Below are 18,431 nucleotides of genomic sequence, written 5' to 3' on the forward strand. Positions count from 1 at the left end.
GGAGCATTCTGATGAAAAAGGGAATGGAACATTGTGATTACTGGAGTCTTCGAGCATTGTGATGACAAGGGCATGGAGCATTGTGAGGAGAAGACCATGGAACATTCTGATGACATGCGTCATGGAGCTTTGTGATGACAAGGGCATGGAGCATTGTGATTACATGGAACTTGGAGCATTGTGATGACAAGGGTCATGGAGCCTTGTGATGACAAGGCCGTGGAATATTATGATGGCAGGTGTCATGGAGCATTGTTACGACAGAGGTAACGGAGCATTGTGATGAGAAGGGCATTGAGCATTGATCTGAAATGTTTCATGGATTACTGTGATGAGAGTGGGCATGGCGGTTTGTCATGACAAGGGCACGGTACACTGTGATACATGGGTCATGGAGGATTGTAATGACAATGTCATGGAGCATTGTGATGAGAATGGCATCGAGCATTGTGATGACAAGTGTCATGGAGCTTTGTGATGACAAGGACATGGAGTAGTGTGATGAGAGGGTTCATGGAGCATTGTGATGACAATGACATGGAGCATTGTGATGCCAAGGGTCATGGAGCTTTGTGATGACAAAGGTCATGGAGCATTTTGATGACAAGTGTGTGGTGCATTGTGATGAGAAGGGCAGGGAGCATTTTGATGACAGGGTCATGCAGCAATTTGATGAAAAGTGTAATGGAACATTTTGATGCCAGGGGTTATAGAACATTGTGATGCCAGGGGTCATGGAGCTTTGGGATGAAAAGGGTCATGGAGCATTTTGATGACAGGGGTTATGGAACATTGTGATGTCAGGGGTCATGGAACATTGTGCTGATAAGGGGATGTAGCATTGTGATGACAGGGGTCATGGAACATTGTGATAACAGGGGTGAGGGAGGATTGTGATGACTAGTGATGGAACATTGTGATATCTCATGTGAGAGAGTATTTGGATGAGAAGTGCATGGAGCATTGTGATTACAAGTTTTATGGAGCATAGCGATGACAAAGTTGTGGATCATTGTGGTGAAAAGCACATGGCACAATTTGATGACAAGGGTCATGGAGCATTGTTCTGACAAAGGCATGGAGCATTGTGATGACAAGGGTCACGGAGCATTCCGGTTACAAAGGTCACAGAGCCTTGTGATGACGCGGGCATGGATTGTTGTGATGACAAACGTTATGAAGCATTGTGAAGACTGTAGTCACGGAGCACTGTGATGACAGGGGTCATGGAGCATTGTGATGACCATGGCATGGAGCATTGTGATGCCAAGTGTCATGGAGGATTCTGATGACAAAGGTAATGGAGCATTGTGAATGACAATGGCTTGGAGCATTGTGATGACAAGGGTCAGGGAGCATTGTTCTGACAAGTGCATGGAGCATTGTGATGACAAGGGTCATGGAGCTTTCTGATGACAAGCTTGTGGAATATTTTGATGACAATGGCATGGAGCATTGGGATGAAAACGGCATGGGGCTTTGTGATGAAAAAGGCGTGTAGCCTTTTGGTGACAGGTTTCAAGGAGCATGCTGACGACAAGTGTCAGGGAGCATTGTGATGACAAGTGTATTGAGAATTGTGATGACAATGGTCATGGAACATTGTGATGAAAAGGGCATGGAGTATTGTGATGACAGGCATCATGGAGCGTTGTGAGGACAAGTGTTATGGAACATTGTGATCACAAGGGTTTTGAGCATTGTGATGACAGAGGTCATGGATCATTTTGATTTCAAGGAGCATGGAGCATTTTGATGACAAGGGCATGCAGCAATGTGATCCCAAGGTTCATGGGAAATTGTGATGACAACAGTAATGGAGTATTGTGATGACAAGCGCCTAGCGCATTGTAATGACAAGGCCATTTAGCATTTTGCTGACAAAGGAATGGAGCATTGTGATGACAGGTGTCATGGAGCACTGTGGTGACAAGAGTCCCGGATCATTATGTTGTCAGGTGTCATGGAGTGTTGTGATGACAGTGGTCATGGAGCATTGTGATGATATTGGTCATGGAGCATTGTGATGAGAAGGTCATAGAGAATTGGGCTGAAAATGTTCATGGAGTATTGTGATGACAGGGGTCATGGAGCATTGTGATGACAAGGGAATGGAGCATGGTGATGACAAGGTCTTGGAGCATTGTGAGGAGATGACCATGGAGACTTGTGATGACAAATCTAATGGAGCATTCTGATGAAAAAGGGAATGGAACATTGTGATTACTGGAGTCTTCGAGCATTGTGATGACAAGGGCATGGAGCATTTTGAGAAGACCATGGAACATTCTGATGACATGCGTCATGGAGCTTTGTGATGACAAGGGCATGGAGCATTGTGATTACATGGAACTTGGAGCATTGTGATGACAAGGGTCATGGAGCCTTGTGATGACAAGGCCGTGGAATATTATGATGGCAGGTGTCATGGAGCATTGTTACGACAGAGGTAACGGAGCATTGTGATGAGAAGGGCATTGAGCATTGATCTGAAATGTTTCATGGATTACTGTGATGAGAGTGGGCATGGCGGTTTGTCATGACAAGGGCACGGTACACTGTGATACATGGGTCATGGAGGATTGTAATGACAATGTCATGGAGCATTGTGATGAGAATGGCATCGAGCATTGTGATGACAAGTGTCATGGAGCTTTGTGATGACAAGGACATGGAGCAGTGTGATGAGAGGGTTCATGGAGCATTGTGATGACAATGACATGGAGCATTGTGATGCCAAGGGTCATGGAGCTTTGTGATGACAAAGGTCATGGAGCATTTTGATGACAAGTGTGTGGTGCATTGTGATGAGAAGGGCAGGGAGCATTTTGATGACAGGGTCATGCAGCAATTTGATGAAAAGTGTAATGGAACATTTTGATGCCAGGGGTTATAGAACATTGTGATGCCAGGGGTCATGGAGCTTTGGGATGAAAAGGGTCATGGAGCATTTTGATGACAGGGGTTATGGAACATTGTGATGTCAGGGGTCATGGAACATTGTGCTGATAAGGGGATGTAGCATTGTGATGACAGGGGTCATGGAACATTGTGATAACAGGGGTGAGGGAGGATTGTGATGACTAGTGATGGAACATTGTGATATCTCATGTGAGAGAGTATTTGGATGAGAAGTGCATGGAGCATTGTGATTACAAGGTTTATGGAGCATAGCGATGACAAGGTTGTGGATCATTGTGGTGAAAAGCGCATGGCACAATTTGATGACAAGGGTCATGGAGCATTGTTCTGACAAAGGCATGGAGCATTGTGATGACAAGGGTCACGGAGCATTGTGGTTACAAAGGTCACAGAGCCTTGTGATGACGCGGGCATGGATTGTTGTGATGACAAACGTTATGAAGCATTGTGATGACTGTAGTCACGGAGCATTGTGATGACAGGGGTCATGGAGCATTGTGATGACAATGGCATGGAGCATTATGATGCCAAGTGTCATGGAGGATTCTGATGACAAAGGTAATGGAGCATTGTGGTGACAATGGTTTGGAGCATTGTGATGACAAGGATCAGGGAGCATTGTGCTGACAAGTGCATGGAGCATTGTGATGACAAGGGCATGGATCATTGTGATGACAAGGGTCATGGAGCATTGGGCTGAAAATGTGCATGGAGTATTGTGATGACAGGGGTCATGGAGCATTGTGATGACAAGGGAATGGAGCATGTTGATGACAAGGTCTTGGAGCATTGTGATGAGATGACCATGGAGACTTGTGATGACAAGTCTAATGGAGCATTCTTATGAAAAGGGGCATGGAGCATTGTGATTACGGGGGTCTTGAAGCATTGTGATGACAAGGGCATGGAGCATTGTGAGGCGAAGGCCATGGAACATTGTGATGACATGCGTCATGGAGCTTTGTGATGACAAGGGCATGGAGCATTGTGATTACATGGGTCTTGGAGCATTGTGCTGACAAGGGTCCTGGAGCCTTGTGATGACAAGGCCGTGGAACATTGTGATGGCAGGGGTCATGGAGCTTGTTATGACAGAGGTAATGGAGCATTGTGATGAGAAGTGCATTGAGCATTGGTCTGAAATATTTCATGGATTATTGTGATGAGAGTGGGCATGGCGCATTGTGATGACAAGGGCACGGTACACTGTGATACATGGGTCATGGAGGATTGTAATGACAAGGGCATGGAGCATTGTGATGAGAAGGGCATCGAGCATTGTGATGACAAGTGCCATGGAGCTTTGTGATGACAAGGGCATGGAGCAATGTGATGCGAGGGTTCATGGACCATTGTGATGACAATGACATGGAGCATTGTGATGCCAAGGGTCATGGAGCTTTGTGATGACAAAGGTCATGGAGCGTTTTGATGACAAGGGTGTGGTGCATTGTGATGAGAACGGCAGGGAGCATTGTGATGACCAGGTAATGCAGTATTGTAAAGAGAGGTGTCAGGGAGCATTGTGATGACATATGTAATGGCCCATTGTGATGACAATGGCATGGAGCATTGTGATGCAAACTTCCATTGAGGATTCTGATCACAAAGGTAATGGAGCATTGTGATGACAATGGCTTGGAGCATTGTGATGACAAGTGTCAGGGAGCATTGTGCTGACAAGTGCATGGAGAATTGTGATGACAAGGGTCATGGAGCATTCTGATGACAAGCTTGTGTAGTATATTGATGACAATGGCATGGAGCATTGGGATGAAAAGGGCATGGGGCTTTGTGATGAAAAAGGCATGGAGCCTTTTCGTGACAGGGTTCAAGGAGCATTCTGATGACAAGTGTCAGGGAGCATTGTGATGACAAGTGTATTGAGAATTGTGATGACAAAGGTCGTGGAGCATTGTGATGAAAAGGGCATGGATTATTGTGATGACAGTCATCACGGAGCGTTGTGAGGACAAGTGTTATGGAACATTGTGATCACAAGGGTTTGGAGCATTGTGATGACAGAGGTCATGGATCATTTAGATTTCAAGGAGCATGGAGCATTGTGATGACAAGGGCATGAAGCAATGTGATCCCAAAGTTCATGGAGGATTGTGATGACAACAGTAATGGAGTATTGTGATGACAAGCGCCTAGCGCATTGTAATGACAAGGCCATTTAGCATTTTGCTGACAAAGGAATGGAGCATTGTGATGACAGGTGTCATGGAGCACTGTGGTGACAAGCGTCACAGAGCCTTGTGAAAACAAGTGTCATGGAACATTGGGATGACAAGGGCATGGATCATTGTGATGACAATGGTCATGGAGCATTGGGCTGAAAATGTTCATGGAGTATTGTGATGACAGGGGTCATGGAGCATTGTGATTACAGGGGTCTTGGAGCATTGTGATGACAAGAGTCCCGGATCATTATGTTGTCAGGTGTCATGGAGTGTTGTGATGACAGTGGTCATGGAGCATTGTGATGATATTGGTCATGGAGCATTGTGATGAGAAGGTCATAGAGAATTGGGCTGAAAATGTTCATGGAGTATTGTGATGACAGGGGTCATGGAGCATTGTGATGACAAGGGAATGGAGCATGGTGATGACAAGGTCTTGGAGCATTGTGAGGAGATGACCATGGAGACTTGTGATGACAAATCTAATGGAGCATTCTGATGAAAAAGGGAATGGAACATTGTGATTACTGGAGTCTTCGAGCATTGTGATGACAAGGGCATGGAGCATTGTGAGGAGAAGACCATGGAACATTCTGATGACATGCGTCATGGAGCTTTGTGATGACAAGGGCATGGAGCATTGTGATTACATGGAACTTGGAGCATTGTGATGACAAGGGTCATGGAGCCTTGTGATGACAAGGCCGTGGAATATTATGATGGCAGGTGTCATGGAGCATTGTTACGACAGAGGTAACGGAGCATTGTGATGAGAAGGGCATTGAGCATTGATCTGAAATGTTTCATGGATTACTGTGATGAGAGTGGGCATGGCGGTTTGTCATGACAAGGGCACGGTACACTGTGATACATGGGTCATGGAGGATTGTAATGACAATGTCATGGAGCATTGTGATGAGAATGGCATCGAGCATTGTGATGACAAGTGTCATGGAGCTTTGTGATGACAAGGACATGGAGTAGTGTGATGAGAGGGTTCATGGAGCATTGTGATGACAATGACATGGAGCATTGTGATGCCAAGGGTCATGGAGCTTTGTGATGACAAAGGTCATGGAGCATTTTGATGACAAGTGTGTGGTGCATTGTGATGAGAAGGGCAGGGAGCATTTTGATGACAGGGTCATGCAGCAATTTGATGAAAAGTGTAATGGAACATTTTGATGCCAGGGGTTATAGAACATTGTGATGCCAGGGGTCATGGAGCTTTGGGATGAAAAGGGTCATGGAGCATTTTGATGACAGGGGTTATGGAACATTGTGATGTCAGGGGTCATGGAACATTGTGCTGATAAGGGGATGTAGCATTGTGATGACAGGGGTCATGGAACATTGTGATAACAGGGGTGAGGGAGGATTGTGATGACTAGTGATGGAACATTGTGATATCTCATGTGAGAGAGTATTTGGATGAGAAGTGCATGGAGCATTGTGATTACAAGTTTTATGGAGCATAGCGATGACAAAGTTGTGGATCATTGTGGTGAAAAGCACATGGCACAATTTGATGACAAGGGTCATGGAGCATTGTTCTGACAAAGGCATGGAGCATTGTGATGACAAGGGTCACGGAGCATTCCGGTTACAAAGGTCACAGAGCCTTGTGATGACGCGGGCATGGATTGTTGTGATGACAAACGTTATGAAGCATTGTGAAGACTGTAGTCACGGAGCACTGTGATGACAGGGGTCATGGAGCATTGTGATGACCATGGCATGGAGCATTGTGATGCCAAGTGTCATGGAGGATTCTGATGACAAAGGTAATGGAGCATTGTGGTGACAATGGTTTGGAGCATTGTGATGACAAGGATCAGGGAGCATTGTGCTGACAAGTGCATGGAGCATTGTGATGACAAGGGCATGGATCATTGTGATGACAAGGGTCATGGAGCATTGGGCTAAAAATGTGCATGGAGTATTGTGATGACAGGGGTCATGGAGCATTGTGATGACAAGGGAATGGAGTATGTTGATGACAAGGTCTTGGAGCATTGTGATGAGATGACCATGGAGACTTGAGATGACAAGTCTAAAGGAGCATTCTTATGAAAAGGGGCATGGAGCATTGTGATTACGGGGGTCTTGAAGCATTGTGATGACAAGGGCATGGAGCATTGTGAGGCGAAGGCCATGGAACATTGTGATGACATGCGTCATGGAGCTTTGTGATGACAAGGGCATGGAGCATTGTGATTACATGGATCTTGGAGCATTGTGCTGACAAGGGTCCTGGAGCCTTGTGATGACAAGGCCGTGGAACATTGTGATGGCAGGGGTCATGGAGCTTGTTATGACAGAGGTAATGGAGCATTGTGATGAGAAGTGCATTGAGCATTGGTCTGAAATATTTCATGGATTATTGTGATGAGAGTGGGCATGGCGCATTGTGATGACAAGGGCACGGTACACTGTGATACATGGGTCATGGAGGATTGTAATGACAAGGGCATGGAGCATTGTGATGAGAAGGGCATCGAGCATTGTGATGACAAGTGCCATGGAGCTTTGTGATGACAAGGGCATGGAGCAATGTGATGCGAGGGTTCATGGAGCATTGTGATGACAATGACATGGAGCATTGTGATGCCAAGGGTCATGGAGCTTTGTGATGACAAAGGTCATGGAGCATTTTGATGACAAGGGTGTGGTGCATTGTGATGAGAACGGCAGGGAGCATTGTGATGACCAGGTAATGCAGTATTGTAAAGAGAGGTGTCAGGGAGCATTGTGATGACATATGTAATGGCCCATTGTGATGACAATGGCATGGAGCATTGTGATGCAAACTTCCATTGAGGATTCTGATCACAAAGGTAATGGAGCATTGTGATGACAATGGCTTGGAGCATTGTGATGACAAGTGTCAGGGAGCATTGTGCTGACAAGTGCATGGAGAATTGTGATGACAAGGGTCATGGAGCATTCTGATGACAAGCTTGTGTAGTATATTGATGACAATGGCATGGAGCATTGGGATGAAAAGGGCATGGGGCTTTGTGATGAAAAAGGCATGGAGCCTTTTCGTGACAGGGTTCAAGGAGCATTCTGATGACAAGTGTCAGGGAGCATTGTGATGACAAGTGTATTGAGAATTGTGATGACAAAGGTCATGGAGCATTGTGATGAAAAGGGCATGGATTATTGTGATGACAGTCATCACGGAGCGTTGTGAGGACAAGTGTTATGGAACATTGTGATCACAAGGGTTTGGAGCATTGTGATGACAGAGGTCATGGATCATTTAGATTTCAAGGAGCATGGAGCATTGTGATGACAAGGGCATGAAGCAATGTGATCCCAAAGTTCATGGAGGATTGTGATGACAACAGTAATGGAGTATTGTGATGACAAGCGCCTAGCGCATTGTAATGACAAGGCCATTTAGCATTTTGCTGACAAAGGAATGGAGCATTGTGATGACAGGTGTCATGGAGCACTGTGATGACAAGCGTCACAGAGCCTTGTGAAAACAAGTGTCATGGAACATTGGGATGACAAGGGCATGGATCATTGTGATGACAATGGTCATGGAGCATTGGGCTGAAAATGTTCATGGAGTATTGTGATGACAGGGGTCATGGAGCATTGTGATGATATTGGTCATGGAGCATTGTGATGAGAAGGTCATAGAGAATTGGGCTGAAAATGTTCATGGAGTATTGTGATGACAGGGGTCATGGAGCATTGTGATGACAAGGGAATGGAGCATGGTGATGACAAGGTCTTGGAGCATTGTGAGGAGATGACCATGGAGACTTGTGATGACAAATCTAATGGAGCATTCTGATGAAAAAGGGAATGGAACATTGTGATTACTGGAGTCTTCGAGCATTGTGATGACAAGGGCATGGAGCATTGTGAGGAGAAGACCATGGAACATTCTAATGACATGCGTCATGGAGCTTTGTGATGACAAGGGCATGGAGCATTGTGATTACATGGAACTTGGAGCATTGTGATGACAAGGGTCATGGAGCCTTGTGATGACAAGGCCGTGGAATATTATGATGGCAGGTGTCATGGAGCATTGTTACGACAGAGGTAACGGAGCATTGTGATGAGAAGGGCATTGAGCATTGATCTGAAATGTTTCATGGATTACTGTGATGAGAGTGGGCATGGCGGTTTGTCATGACAAGGGCACGGTACACTGTGATACATGGGTCATGGAGGATTGTAATGACAATGTCATGGAGCATTGTGATGAGAATGGCATCGAGCATTGTGATGACAAGTGTCATGGAGCTTTGTGATGACAAGGACATGGAGCAGTGTGATGAGAGGGTTCATGGAGCATTGTGATGACAATGACATGGAGCATTGTGATGCCAAGGGTCATGGAGCTTTGTGATGACAAAGTTCATGGAGCATTTTGATGACAAGTGTGTGGTGCATTGTGATGAGAAGGGCAGGGAGCATTTTGATGACAGGGTCATGCAGCAATTTGATGAAAAGTGTAATGGAACATTTTGATGCCAGGGGTTATAGAACATTGTGATGCCAGGGGTCATGGAGCTTTGGGATGAAAAGGGTCATGGAGCATTTTGATGACAGGGGTTATGGAACATTGTGATGTCAGGGGTCATGGAACATTGTGCTGATAAGGGGATGTAGCATTGTGATGACAGGGGTCATGGAACATTGTGATAACAGGGGTGAGGGAGGATTGTGATGACTAGTGATGGAACATTGTGATATCTCATGTGAGAGAGTATTTGGATGAGAAGTGCATGGAGCATTGTGATTACAAGGTTTATGGAGCATAGCGATGACAAGGTTGTGGATCATTGTGGTGAAAAGCGCATGGCACAATTTGATGACAAGGGTCATGGAGCATTGTTCTGACAAAGGCATGGAGCATTGTGATGACAAGGGTCACGGAGCATTGTGGTTACAAAGGTCACAGAGCCTTGTGATGACGCGGGCATGGATTGTTGTGATGACAAACGTTATGAAGCATTGTGATGACTGTAGTCACGGAGCATTGTGATGACAGGGGTCATGGAGCATTGTGATGACAATGGCATGGAGCATTGTGATGCCAAGTGTCATGGAGGATTCTGATGACAAAGGTAATGGAGCATTGTGGTGACAATGGTTTGGAGCATTGTGATGACAAGGATCAGGGAGCATTGTGCTGACAAGTGCATGGAGCATTGTGATGACAAGGGCATGGATCATTGTGATGACAAGGGTCATGGAGCATTGGGCTGAAAATGTGCATGGAGTATTGTGATGACAGGGGTCATGGAGCATTGTGATGACAAGGGAATGGAGCATGTTGATGACAAGGTCTTGGAGCATTGTGATGAGATGACCATGGAGACTTGTGATGACAAGTCTAATGGAGCATTCTTATGAAAAGGGGCATGGAGCATTGTGATTACGGGGGTCTTGAAGCATTGTGATGACAAGGGCATGGAGCATTGTGAGGCGAAGGCCATGGAACATTGTGATGACATGCGTCATGGAGCTTTGTGATGACAAGGGCATGGAGCATTGTGATTACATGGGTCTTGGAGCATTGTGCTGACAAGGGTCCTGGAGCCTTGTGATGACAAGGCCGTGGAACATTGTGATGGCAGGGGTCATGGAGCTTGTTATGACAGAGGTAATGGAGCATTGTGATGAGAAGTGCATTGAGCATTGGTCTGAAATATTTCATGGATTATTGTGATGAGAGTGGGCATGGCGCATTGTGATGACAAGGGCACGGTACACTGTGATACATGGGTCATGGAGGATTGTAATGACAAGGGCATGGAGCATTGTGATGAGAAGGGCATCGAGCATTGTGATGACAAGTGCCATGGAGCTTTGTGATGACAAGGGCATGGAGCAATGTGATGCGAGGGTTCATGGAGCATTGTGATGACAATGACATGGAGCATTGTGATGCCAAGGGTCATGGAGCTTTGTGATGACAAGGGCATGGAGCAATGTGATGCGAGGGTTCATGGACCATTGTGATGACAATGACATGGAGCATTGTGATGCCAAGGGTCATGGAGCTTTGTGATGACAAAGGTCATGGAGCATTTTGATGACAAGGGTGTGGTGCATTGTGATGAGAACGGCAGGGAGCATTGTGATGACCAGGTAATGCAGTATTGTAAAGAGAGGTGTCAGGGAGCATTGTGATGACATATGTAATGGCCCATTGTGATGACAATGGCATGGAGCATTGTGATGCAAACTTCCATTGAGGATTCTGATCACAAAGGTAATGGAGCATTGTGATGACAATGGCTTGGAGCATTGTGATGACAAGTGTCAGGGAGCATTGTGCTGACAAGTGCATGGAGAATTGTGATGACAAGGGTCATGGAGCATTCTGATGACAAGCTTGTGTAGTATATTGATGACAATGGCATGGAGCATTGGGATGAAAAGGGCATGGGGCTTTGTGATGAAAAAGGCATGGAGCCTTTTCGTGACAGGGTTCAAGGAGCATTCTGATGACAAGTGTCAGGGAGCATTGTGATGACAAGTGTATTGAGAATTGTTATGACAAAGGTCATGGAGCATTGTGATGAAAAGGGCATGGATTATTGTGATGACAGTCATCACGGAGCGTTGTGAAGACAAGTGTTATGGAACATTGTGATCACAAGGGTTTGGAGCATTGTGATGACAGAGGTCATGGATCATTTAGATTTCAAGGAGCATGGAGCATTGTGATGACAAGGGCATGAAGCAATGTGATCCCAAAGTTCATGGAGGATTGTGATGACAACAGTAATGGAGTATTGTGATGACAAGTGCCTAGCGCATTGTAATGACAAGGCCATTTAGCATTTTGCTGACAAAGGAATGGAGCATTGTGATGACAGGTGTCATGGAGCACTGTGGTGACAAGCGTCACAGAGCCTTGTGAAAACAAGTGTCATGGAACATTGGGATGACAAGGGCATGGATCATTGTGATGACAATGGTCATGGAGCATTGGGCTGAAAATGTTCATGGAGTATTGTGATGACAGGGGTCATGGAGCATTGTGATTACAGGGGTCTTGGAGCATTGTGATGACAAGAGTCCCGGATCATTATGTTGTCAGGTGTCATGGAGTGCTGTGATGACAGTGGTCATGGAGCATTGTGATGATATTGGTCATGGAGCATTGTGATGAGAAGGTCATAGAGAATTGGGCTGAAAATGTTCATGGAGTATTGTGATGACAGGGGTCATGGAGCATTGTGATGACAAGGGAATGGAGCATGGTGATGACAAGGTCTTGGAGCATTGTGAGGAGATGACCATGGAGACTTGTGATGACAAATCTAATGGAGCATTCTGATGAAAAAGGGAATGGAACATTGTGATTACTGGAGTCTTCGAGCATTGTGATGACAAGGGCATGGAGCATTGTGAGGAGAAGACCATGGAACATTCTGATGACATGCGTCATGGAGCTTTGTGATGACAAGGGCATGGAGCATTGTGATTACATGGAACTTGGAGCATTGTGATGACAAGGGTCATGGAGCCTTGTGATGACAAGGCCGTGGAATATTATGATGGCAGGTGTCATGGAGCATTGTTACGACAGAGGTAACGGAGCATTGTGATGAGAAGGGCATTGAGCATTGATCTGAAATGTTTCATGGATTACTGTGATGAGAGTGGGCATGGCGGTTTGTCATGACAAGGGCACGGTACACTGTGATACATGGGTCATGGAGGATTGTAATGACAATGTCATGGAGCATTGTGATGAGAATGGCATCGAGCATTGTGATGACAAGTGTCATGGAGCTTTGTGATGACAAGGACATGGAGCAGTGTGATGAGAGGGTTCATGGAGCATTGTGATGACAATGACATGGAGCATTGTGATGCCAAGGGTCATGGAGCTTTGTGATGACAAAGGTCATGGAGCATTTTGATGACAAGTGTGTGGTGCATTGTGATAAGAAGGGCAGGGAGCATTTTGATGACAGGGTCATGCAGCAATTTGATGAAAAGTGTAATGGAACATTTTGATGCCAGGGGTTATAGAACATTGTGATGCCAGGGGTCATGGAGCTTTGGGATGAAAAGGGTCATGGAGCATTTTGATGACAGGGGTTATGGAACATTGTGATGTCAGGGGTCATGGAACATTGTGCTGATAAGGGGATGTAGCATTGTGATGACAGGGGTCATGGAACATTGTGATAACAGGGGTGAGGGAGGATTGTGATGACTAGTGATGGAACATTGTGATATCTCATGTGAGAGAGTATTTGGATGAGAAGTGCATGGAGCATTGTGATTACAAGGTTTATGGAGCATAGCGATGACAAGGTTGTGGATCATTGTGGTGAAAAGCACATGGCACAATTTGATGACAAGGGTCATGGAGCATTGTTCTGACAAAGGCATGGAGCATTGTGATGACAAGGGTCATGGAGCATTGTGGTTACAAAGGTCACAGAGCCTTGTGATGACGCGGGCATGGATTGTTGTGATGACAAACGTTATGAAGCATTGTGATGACTGTAGTCACGGAGCATTGTGATGACAGGGGTCATGGAGCATTGTGATGACAATGGCATGGAGCATTGTGATGCCAAGTGTCATGGAGGATTCTGATGACAAAGGTAATGGAGCATTGTGGTGACAATGGTTTGGAGCATTGTGATGACAAGGATCAGGGAGCATTGTGCTGACAAGTGCATGGAGCATTGTGATGACAAGGGCATGGATCATTGTGATGACAAGGGTCATGGAGCATTGGGCTGAAAGTGTGCATGGAGTATTGTGATGACAGGGGTCATGGAGCATTGTGATGACAAGGGAATGGAGCATGTTGATGACAAGGTCTTGGAGCATTGTGATGAGATGACCATGGAGACTTGTGATGACAAGTCTAATGGAGCATTCTTATGAAAAGGGGCATGGAGCATTGTGATTACGGGGGTCTTGAAGCATTGTGATGACAAGGGCATGGAGCATTGTGAGGCGAAGGCCATGGAACATTGTGATGACATGCGTCATGGAGCTTTGTGATGACAAGGGCATGGAGCATTGTGATTACATGGGTCTTGGAGCATTGTGCTGACAAGGGTCCTGGAGCCTTGTGATGACAAGGCCGTGGAACATTGTGATGGCAGGGGTCATGGAGCTTGTTATGACAGAGGTAATGGAGCATTGTGATGAGAAGTGCATTGAGCATTGGTCTGAAATATTTCATGGATTATTGTGATGAGAGTGGGCATGGCGCATTGTGATGACAAGGGCACGGTACACTGTGATACATGGGTCATGGAGGATTGTAATGACAAGGGCATGGAGCTTTGTGATGAGAAGGGCATCGAGCATTGTGATGACAAGTGCGATGGAGCTTTGTGATGACAAGGGCATGGAGCAATGTGATGCGAGGGTTCATGGAGCATTGTGATGACAATGACATGGAGCATTGTGATGCCAAGGGTCATGGAGCTTTGTGATGACAAGGGCATGGAGCAATGTGATGCGAGGGTTCATGGACCATTGTGATGACAATGACATGGAGCATTGTGATGCCAAGGGTCATGGAGCTTTGTGATGACAAAGGTCATGGAGCATTTTGATGACAAGGGTGTGGTGCATTGTGATGAGAACGGCAGGGAGCATTGTGATGACCAGGTAATGCAGTATTGTAAAGAGAGGTGTCAGGGAGCATTGTGATGACATATGTAATGGCCCATTGTGATGACAATGGCATGGAGCATTGTGATGCAAACTTCCATTGAGGATTCTGATCACAAAGGTAATGGAGCATTGTGATGACAATGGCTTGGAGCATTGTGATGACAAGTGTCAGGGAGCATTGTGCTGACAAGTGCATGGAGAATTGTGATGACAAGGGTCATGGAGCATTCTGATGACAAGCTTGTGTAGTATATTGATGACAATGGCATGGAGCATTGGGATGAAAAGGGCATGGGGCTTTGTGATGAAAAAGGCATGGAGCCTTTTCGTGACAGGGTTCAAGGAGCATTCTGATGACAAGTGTCAGGGAGCATTGTGATGACAAGTGTATTGAGAATTGTGATGACAAAGGTCATGGAGCATTGTGATGAAAAGGGCATGGATTATTGTGATGACAGTCATCACGGAGCGTTGTGAGGACAAGTGTTATGGAACATTGTGATCACAAGGGTTTGGAGCATTGTGATGACAGAGGTCATGGATCATTTAGATTTCAAGGAGCACGGAGCATTGTGATGACAAGGGCATGAAGCAATGTGATCCCAAAGTTCATGGAGGATTGTGATGACAACAGTAATGGAGTATTGTGATGACAAGCGCCTATCGCATTGTAATGACAAGGCCATTTAGCATTTTGCTGACAAAGGAATGGAGCATTGTGATGACAGGTGTCATGGAGCACTGTGGTGACAAGCGTCACAGAGCCTTGTGAAAACAAGTGTCATGGAACATTGGGATGACAAGGGCATGGATCATTGTGATGACAATGGTCATGGAGCATTGGGCTGAAAATGTTCATGGAGTATTGTGATGACAGGGGTCATGGAGCATTGTGATTACAGGGGTCTTGGAGCATTGTGATGACAAGAGTCCCGGATCATTATGTTGTCAGGTGTCATGGAGTGTTGTGATGACAGTGGTCATGGAGCATTGTGATGATATTGGTCATGGAGCATTGTGATGAGAAGGTCATAGAGAATTGGGCTGAAAATGTTCATGGAGTATTGTGATGACAGGGGTCATGGAGCATTGTGATGACAAGGGAATGGAGCATGGTGATGACAAGGTCTTGGAGCATTGTGAGGAGATGACCATGGAGACTTGTGATGACAAATCTAATGGAGCATTCTGATGAAAAAGGGAATGGAACATTGTGATTACTGGAGTCTTCGAGCATTGTGATGACAAGGGCATGGAGCATTGTGAGGAGAAGACCATGGAACATTCTGATGACATGCGTCATGGAGCTTTGTGATGACAAGGGCATGGAGCATTGTGATTACATGGAACTTGGAGCATTGTGATGACAAGGGTCATGGAGCCTTGTGATGAAAAGGCCGTGGAATATTATGATGGCAGGTGTCATGGAGCATTGTTACGACAGAGGTAACGGAGCATTGTGATGAGAAGGGCATTGAGCATTGATCTGAAATGTTTCATGGATTACTGTGATGAGAGTGGGCATGGCGGTTTGTCATGACAAGGGCACGGTACACTGTGATACATGGGTCATGGAGGATTGTAATGACAATGTCATGGAGCATTGTGATGAGAATGGCATCGAGCATTGTGATGACAAGTGTCATGGAGCTTTGTGATGACAAGGACATGGAGCAGTGTGATGAGAGGGTTCATGGAGCATTGTGATGACAATGACATGGAGCATTGTGATGCCAAGGGTCATGGAGCTTTGTGATGACAAAGGTCATGGAGCATTTTGATGACAAGTGTGTGGTGCATTGTGATGAGAAGGGCAGGGAGCATTTTGATGACAGGGTCATGCAGCAATTTGATGAAAAGTGTAATGGAACATTTTGATGCCAGGGGTTATAGAACATTGTGATGCCAGGGGTCATGGAGCTTTGGGATGAAAAGGGTCATGGAGCATTTTGATGACAGGGGTTATGGAACATTGTGATGTCAGGGGTCATGGAACATTGTGCTGATAAGGGGATGTAGCATTGTGATGACAGGGGTCATGGAACATTGTGATAACAGGGGTGAGGGAGGATTGTGATGACTAGTGATGGAACATTGTGATATCTCATGTGAGAGAGTATTTGGATGAGAAGTGCATGGAGCATTGTGATTACAAGGTTTATGGAGCATAGCGATGACAAGGTTGTGCATCATTGTGGTGAAAAGCACATGGCACAATTTGATGACAAGGGTCATGGAGCATTGTTCTGACAAAGGCATGGAGCATTGTGATGACAAGGGTCATGGAGCATTGTGGTTACAAAGGTCACAGAGCCTTGTGATGACGCGGGCATGGATTGTTGTGATGACAAACGTTATGAAGCATTGTGATGACTGTAGTCATGGAGCATTGTGATGACAGGGGTCATGGAGCATTGTGATGACAATGGCATGGAGCATTGTGATGCCAAGTGTCATGGAGGATTCTGATGACAAAGGTAATGGAGCATTGTGGTGACAATGGTTTGGAGCATTGTGATGACAAGGATCAGGGAGCATTGTGCTGACATGTGCATGGAGCATTGTGATGACAAGGGCATGGATCATTGTGATGACAAGGGTCATGGAGCATTGGGCTGAAAATGTGCATGGAGTATTGTGATGACACGGGTCATGGAGCATTGTGATGACAAGGGAATGGAGCATGTTGATGACAAGGTCTTGGAGCATTGTGATGAGATGACCATGGAGACTTGTGATGACAAGTCTAATGGAGCATTCTTATGAAAAGGGGCATGGAGCATTGTGATTACGGGGGTCTTGAAGCATTGTGATGACAAGGGCATGGAGCATTGTGAGGCGAAGGCCATGGAACATTGTGATGACATGCGTCATGGAGCTTTGTGATGACAAGGGCATGGAGCATTGTGATTACATGGGTCTTGGAGCATTGTGCTGACAAGGGTCCTGGAGCCTTGTGATGACAAGGCCGTGGAACATTGTGATGGCAGGGGTCATGGAGCTTGTTATGACAGAGGTAATGGAGCATTGTGATGAGAAGTGCATTGAGCATTGGTCTGAAATATTTCATGGATTATTGTGATGAGAGTGGGCATGGCGCATTGTGATGACAAGGGCACGGTACACTGTGATACATGGGTCATGGAGGATTGTAATGACAAGGGCATGGAGCTTTGTGATGAGAAGGGCATCGAGCATTGTGATGACAAGTGCCATGGAGCTTTGTGATGACAAGGGCATGGAGCAATGTGATGCGAGGGTTCATGGAGCATTGTGATGACAATGACATGGAGCATTGTGATGCCAAGGGTCATGGAGCTTTGTGATGACAAGGGCATGGAGCAATGTGATGCGAGGGTTCATGGACCATTGTGATGACAATGACATGGAGCATTGTGATGCCAAGGGTCATGGAGCTTTGTGATGACAAAGGTCATGGAGCATTTTGATGACAAGGGTGTGGTGCATTGTGATGAGAACGGCAGGGAGCATTGTGATGACCAGGTAATGCAGTATTGTAAAGAGAGGTGTCAGGGAGCATTGTGATGACATATGTAATGGCCCATTGTGATGACAATGGCATGGAGCATTGTGATGCAAACTTCCATTGAGGATTCTGATCACAAAGGTAATGGAGCATTGTGATGACAATGGCTTGGAGCATTGTGATGACAAGTGTCAGGG

The sequence above is a fragment of the Mesoplodon densirostris genome, unplaced genomic scaffold (genome assembly GCF_025265405.1).
Source record: "Mesoplodon densirostris isolate mMesDen1 unplaced genomic scaffold, mMesDen1 primary haplotype scaffold_35, whole genome shotgun sequence".
NCBI classification, from domain to species: Eukaryota; Metazoa; Chordata; class Mammalia; order Artiodactyla; family Ziphiidae; genus Mesoplodon; species Mesoplodon densirostris.